This window comes from Muscardinus avellanarius (assembly GCF_963383645.1).
Source record: "Muscardinus avellanarius genome assembly, chromosome: 3".
In the NCBI taxonomy this organism is placed as follows: Eukaryota; Metazoa; Chordata; class Mammalia; order Rodentia; family Gliridae; genus Muscardinus; species Muscardinus avellanarius.
This window is the reverse complement of record NC_137788.1, coordinates 101,275,204-101,282,574: the sequence shown is the minus strand read 5'-3', so window position 1 is coordinate 101,282,574 and position 7,371 is coordinate 101,275,204. Positions and strand designations below refer to the sequence as shown.

At 43.3% G+C, this 7,371-nt stretch overlaps 1 pseudogene across 1 annotated transcript; it reads right to left on the bottom strand.

Annotated features, from left to right (window-relative positions):
* Positions 1-2,457: 2,457 nt before the first annotated feature.
* LOC308259558 (nucleoside diphosphate kinase B-like) lies at positions 2,458-2,911 on the bottom strand (annotated as a pseudogene). Its single transcript has one exon. The product of its transcript is annotated as a nucleoside diphosphate kinase B-like (transcript).
* Between the last annotated feature and the right edge of the window lie 4,460 nt (positions 2,912-7,371).

Sequence of the window (7,371 nt, the reverse complement as noted above, 5' to 3'; positions counted from 1 at the left end):
CCAGAGGTGAAATAACTGAAATCATGAGGCTCTAACCTCACGAGTGGATTAATCCTCTGATGGGTTAATACTTGGAATGAGAACAAAATTGTCCTTTGCAGGACAATGAGTGGAACTAGAGAATAGGACGCTAAGTGAGATCAGCCAGTCTCAGAAGGTCGGGGTCATGTGTTTTCTCTCAGATGTGGAAGCTGGAGGGAAAAGAGGAAACAAAAGTCAAATGAGGAGAGAAGAGAGTAGAATAGTGGGAAGGGGGTGCGGAGGGGGAAGAGGAGGGTAAGGAAGGAACAGTTCAATAAGGTTTTGTCCACACATGCAGATATCACTACCGATCTCACTGACTTGGGCGGGGGGCCGGGGGCAGGGGGTGCAGAGGGAAACGCACCAGGCGAGGTGGGCATGTGTGTGCGTTTGGACCACTTTGAATCGCACTGTAGTGTATAGTCACGATGCACCGATAAAAGCACAAAACTAGAAGGACATGCACACCATAAACGGAACGGACTTCCTGGGGAGTCACCGTGTGCAGGCAGGCTGTGGCTGGGGGAAGCCGCTCCCTGGGTGTGTGGCCTTGGACTGACCCTCTCTGTCCCCAGCCCCTTCCCCCCTCTCTCTGCTCCCTGGGAGCGGAGCAGCTTTTCTCTGCCGTGATATTTCTGCCTTGAAGCCTCTTTACTGTGAAACATGCTTACTCTGAAACCATGAGGCAGAATAAACCTTTCCTCCTCTAAGTTGTGGTATTTTGGCCACAGGGACGACAAGCTGACTAATAGAGTTTCATATGTTTTAAACACACTCATGAAACTAGACTCAAAATCAAGATAGTGAACACAGCCGCCGCCCCTGGAGTCTCCTTGTGCCCCTTGGCAATCCTTCTTTTCCACCCTTCCCAGCCTCAACACTGATCTGCCCATTTGTCCTTTCTAAATGTCTATGTAAATAGAATAGGACATGTGTTACTTTATATCAAGTTTATTTGATTTAGTATAATTATTTGAAAGTTATCTATATTTTTGTTTATATTGATAATCTAGTCCTTTTTATTGCTGAACAATATTCCATTTTTTGGATATGCCACATTTATTTCTCCATTTTACTGATAATGGGTGTATGGATTATCTCTGATTTTTTCCTATTATAAATAAAGTTGCTATGAATATTGTTATACAAGTCTTTTCTAGACTTATGCTGTCTTTTATTTTGGGTAAATATCTTGGACTATGATAGTATGTATTTAACTTTTTTTTTGTGTGTGTGGTGCTGGGGTTCTTGGAAACCCTTCTACCTCTGGGCTACACTCCCAGACCTATTTTTATGTTTTTATTTGGAAACAGGGTTTCTTAAGTCAGCACAGCTGGCTTCGAACCTGCGCGATCCTCCTGTCTCCGCCTCCCAAGTGCGGGGATTACAAGCGTGCGCCACCACACCTGGCTTGTATTTAACTTTTAAAGAAACTGCCAAACCGCTTTCCAAAATAGTTGAAAGTTCAAGTTGTTCCACTTCTTACCAACACTTATCTGTGGTCACATTTTAACTTAATCTGTCCCATTAGGTATATAGTGGAACCTCATTTTGGTTTAATATATATTTCCCTAATATTAAATTATATTGAACATTATCCCATGTATTTATTTTCCATCTGTCTATTGCCTTTGTTAAATCTTTATCTCATTTTTAAAATTATATTTTTGCTTTCTTATTGTTGAGTTTTTAGAGCTTATGTATTCTGGACATGGACCTTTATTAGATACATGTTTTGCAAAGGGTTTTTCCTGGTATGTGGCTTGTCTTCTCATCCTCCTGGTGATGTCTTTTAAAGAGAAAAAATTTAAATTTTGATTAAGACCACTTTATTAACTTTTCGTGTGTGTGTGTGTGTGTGTGTGTGTGTGTGTGTGTGTGTGTTACTGGGGATTGAATCCGGGGGCATTTTACCACTGAGCTATACCTCCATCCCTTAAAATTTTTTTTTTATTTTGAAACAGGGTCTTCCTAAGTCATTGCATGATGGCCTTCACCTGTGATCCTCCTGGCTCCGTCTCTCAACTACTGGGACTGCAGGCATTAGTCATTGCTACTAGCTTAATATTTCTTTTGATGGATTATGTTTTGGTGTCATATCTGAGAAATATTTGCCTAATCCAAGTTCATAAAATTTTTTCTCTGTTTTCTTTTAAAAGCTTTTATAGTTAGATGATTTACATTAAGATCTAGAATCCATTTTGAGTTAAAAAAATTTTTTTGCAGGTCTGCAATGAAACCCAGGGGCATTTGACCTCTGTGCTACACCCCCTGCCCTGTTTTTTTAATTCTTTTTTTTTTTCTAGTTCTGAAGGCTTTATTGGTAAATATGGTTTAGAAAAGAGTGCCCCACTCCATGGGTTCCGAGTCGGTGGAATGAAGCATTGTCCAGGAACTCAACGGGCCAAGTGCTGAAGGATCCTGCTTCTTCCACCTCTACTCATAGACCCAGTCATGCACAAGACTTGTAGTCAACCAATTCATCAGGCTTAAACCAGAGGCTGATCTCCTTTTCAGCACTTTTCACAGAATCACTGCCATGAATGATGTTCCTGCCAACTTGAATGCAGAAGTCCCCACGGATGGTGCCTGGCTTGGAAGCTGCTGGATTCGTCTCCCCAAGCATCACGCGGCCGGTCTTCACATTCAGCCCTTCCCACACCATGGCCACCACAGGCCCCGAGTTCATGTACTTCACCAGCCCTGGGAAGAAGGGTCGGTCTTTCAGGTCCATGTAGTGCTGCTTCAGATGGTCCTCAGAGGCCCGAAGGAACTTCATGGCCACCAGGCGGAATCCCTTCTGCTGGAAGCGCTTGATGATCTCGCCTACCAGCCCGCGCTGCACGCCGTCCAGCTTGATGGCGATGAAGGTGTGCTAGAGGTTGGCCATGGTCCTGGGAGCTGGAAGGAGAGCGGCCGCGGCGCTGCGCTTTGGAGCGGGAGCGAGACCCCTTTATTCTTTATTTTGAAACCGGGTCTCACTGAGTTGCAGAGGGCCTCACTAAGTAGCTGAGGCTGTCCGCGAACCGTGATCCCCCGGTCTCAGCCTCCCAAATGCTGGGATTACAAGCATGTGCCACCACGCCCGGCTTTGAGTTAATCTTTATTAACTGAAATTACACAGATATGTGTGATTTTTGATATGAGAAGTGAAATTCAGTTTTGCTTTTGCATACAGATGTCTAGGTACTTCAGCACCATTTGTTGACAATTTTATCTTTTCTCTATGGAATTGCCTTTGCATTTTTGTAAAAATTCAATGTGGTCCTTATATGTGTGAGTAATTAGTTTTCTTAGTTTTCTTCTCTCTCTCTTCCTCTTTCTCTCTCTCTTCTTTCTTTCTTTCTTTCTTTCTTTCTTTCTTTCTTTCTTTCTTTCTTTCTGGTACTGGGTATTGAACCCAGGGATGATCTACCTCTGAGCTACACTCTCAGCCCTTTTTATTTTGAAACAGGGTCTTACTAAGCTGGTGAGAGTGTCTCTAAGTTACTGAGGCTGGCCTTGAACCTCCTCTCTCAGCCTCCAAAGTACTGGGATTACAGGCATGCGCCATCATACCCAGCCTAGTTTTCTTTATTAAAAGAGGCCACGGGACCACTTCATGAATTCAATGATATACACATCATATACTCTGAGGACTTGATCCTTCATAGCGCTGGGTCCTTGCTTGGGCTTTGTGTTTGAGTTGGGATTCACAACTTGGAGTGACCACTGACTTAGGATCCGGAGGGAATTATCCCAGAAGGCCAGGAGACTTGTCTTCTGGATTGTCCTCCAGGCCCTGATGGGAAGCCAATTTTCCATGACAGCAGGTACAAACTAAAATCTCTGCTTTCTGTTTGAATGATTTTTCTCCCAATTGTTCTTAACGCTGTCTCTTTCTTTTCACGGGGTCCCATCTAGTTTTCTTCATCTCTCCCCTAAATGAAAGCCTTGATGACTTTAGTCAATCTACTCTGTCCTGAGGCAACTGAAATGTGAGCCTTGTAGGCCAACTATCAAGGACCAAGGACCTGGGGGAAGGAGATAGTCAAAGGGCAGGTAATAAGCTACCTTAATTGAAATGCTTAGTCTCCTTAGAGAAATATAAAATATTCAATTCATTGGCTTAAAAGTTTTTATTGAGATGTAATTCACATATCATAAAATTTACCCTTTAAAAGTGCACATTTCAGTGATTTTTAGTGTATCCAGAAAGTTGGGAAACTATCACCATTATCTAATTCCAGAACATATTCATCATCCCCCAAAAAGAAACTTGGCACACATTAAGCAGTCACTCTTCATTTCTCGCTCCTCCCAGCCCCTGGCAACCACGAATCCACTTTCTGTGTCTATGGATTTGCCATTCTGGATATTTAATATAAATGGGATCATATAACATGTGGCCTTTTGTGTCTGACTTTGTCTAGCATAGTTTCATTCATGTTGTAGCATGTGTATGCACTCCATTCCTTTTTATGGCTGAATAGTATTCACTTGGTATCTTTCCACTTTTTGGCTATTATGAATAATGATGACATGAATATTCATGTATGAATTTTATTTGGATAAAGTTTTCAATTCTCTTGGACACAGACACAGTGGTTGGGTAATATGGTAATTCTACATTTAACTTTTTTTTTTTTTTTTTTTTTTTTGCGTGGCTGGGGATGGAACCCAGAGGCATTTGAACTCCGAGCTACACCCCCTGCCCTATTTTTTATTCTTTATTTTGAAACAGGGTGTCACTGAGTTGCAAAGGGCCTCACTAAGTAGCTGAGGCTGTCTGTGAACTGTGCTCCTCCTGTCTCAGCCTCCGGAACGCTGGGATTACAAGCGTGTGCCACCAAGCCCAGGCCTACATTTAACTTTCTGATAAATTGCCAAACTCTTTTGTAAAGTGACTGCACTATTTTACAATCTTACCATCAGTACAGGGAAATTCCAATTTCTCTCCATCTTCTCTAATACATGTTAATTTTTTTTTTTTTGGCAGTATTGGAGATGGAACCTAAAATCATTGTACCTCTGAGCTACACCCCCAGTCCTATTTTCTATTCTTTATTTTTGAAATAAGGTCTCACTAAGTTGTAGAGGGCCTCACTAATTAGCTGAGGCTGGCCACAAACCTGTGATCCTGTCTCAGCCTCCCAAGTACTGGGATTACAAGTGTGTGCCACCACACCCAGGTATTTATTGTTCTTTTTTGGAAAAAAATTAAAACTGCTGGGTGTGGTGGTGCATGCTTGTAATCCCAGTACTTGTGAGGCTGAGACAGGAGTATGGAAGGTTTGAGGACAGCCTCTGCAAGTACTGAGTCTCTCAGCAACCTAGCCAGATCCCGTTTCAAAAAAAAAAAAAAATAGGGCTGAGGGTGCAGCTCAGAGGTGGAAAGCTCCTAGGTTCAATCTTTGGTACCACAAAAATAAATAAATATATAACCATCCTAGGGGATGTGAGGTAGCATATCACTGTGGTTTTTATTTGCATTTCCCTAATGATTAATGTATATAACTTTGTGTTCATATTGGACATTTATGCATTTTCTCTGGAAACCTGTTAAATTCTTTGCCCATTTTTTTTTTGTGTGTGTGTGTATGTGTATGTGTGTGATACTGGGGATTGAACCCAAGGGCATTCTACCCCGAGCTATACCCCCAGCCCACTTTGCCCATTTCTAATTGGGTTATTTGTCTTTCATTGTTGAGTTGTAAGAGCTAGTTATGTATTACAGTTACCAATCTCTTATCCAACATCTCTCCCATTCTGTAGGTTGTCTTTTCTTTGAATCACGAAAGTTTCTATGAAGTTCAAATTATGTATTTTTCTTTTGTTGCTTGTGACCATCTGCTTTTTAAATACAAGAATCAAAAAGTTTTCCCATTAAATACAATAAATAATAAAACTACATATTTCAGTTCTACATTGTAGTAATTAAAGAGGCAGAACTGACAGGTAGAAAAGGGAGAGAATGGGGGAGATTTTCCTTGGCCCTTAGATTTCTGTTGTGTGTTAGGAGCCCTCCTGCTTGCGCGCCCCATATCTATCTATCTCTCTCTCTCTCTCTCTCTCTCTCTCTCTCTCTCTCTCTCTCACACACACACACACACACACACACACACACACACACACACACACACACTGGAAATTGAACCCAGGGACATTCTACTTCCAATCTACACCCCAGCCTTTTTAAAAAAAATTTTATTTTGAAGCATGATTTTGCTAGAGTCTTACTACTTGCCAAGGCTATCCTAAAACCTGTGATCCTCCTGTCTCAGCCTCCCAAGTACTGGGATCACAGGTATGCATGGCTTAGCCACTGTCTTTGAGCCTGAGCACCTGATTATTAAGGACAACTAACTCTTTAGGAACTGCCTTAATCCCCGAACACTTAGTTTTGGACTGGGTGAGGCTGAAACTGCCAAAAGGGAGCTTGTTCTCTGAACTGCAGCAATGTTACCTAGGACAAGTGAGGAGGAGGCAGTGATAGAAATAGGATGGGCTTGGGGTCAGCTTGTTGAGCATCTCAGTTGAGTCCTCTGTGTCAGATACTGAGACCGAGTTAGCGGTGCCAAGGGGGGTGACAGCCGAGGATAAGAGGCCGGCAGCAGTTGCCTTGCGTGGCTTGTGAGGCAGAGCCAATGAGCCCTCTGCCAGTCCAGTGGGGTGCTTGGGGGCAAAAATTGCTTGTTAGAGCTGGGTGAGGGGACACATGCCTATAATTCCAATCTTGGAAGGCTGAGATGGGAGGATCGCTGGTTCAAGGTCAGCCTCAGCAACTTAGTAAGGCCCTCTGCAACTTGAAGCCATTTAAAAATAAATAAAATAGCCGGGCGTGGTGGCGCACTCTTGTAATCCCCGCGCTTGGGAGGCAGAGACAGGAGGATCGCGCAGGTTCGAAGCCGGCCGCGTGCGCTGGCTTACGAGACCCTGTTTCCAAATAAAAATGTAAAAATAGGTCAAATAGGTCTGGGAGTGTAGCCTGGAGGTAGAAGGGCTTCCAGGAACCCCAGTACCACCAAAATAAATAAAAAAAAAATAAATAAAATAGGGCTAGGGCTAGGGGTGTACCTCGGAGATAGAATGCCATTGGGTCCAATCCCCAGTAAAACACACCACACACACACACACACACACACACACACACACACACACACACACCACTTGTAGCTGAATTCCCTGTTGGTAGGAATTCCCTGTTGTAGCGCCATCTTGCTCAGCTGTTGGCTGGGGGTCACCCTAAGGAAAGTGTGACTGTGCCTTCATAGCTGAGGAGGTCCCCCAGGGCACTAACTGCTGGGGGTTGCTGACACTGACAGTCTCGGAGCAGGCCAGGAGTCCTTTAGCGAAGGGCCTGTAGAAGTG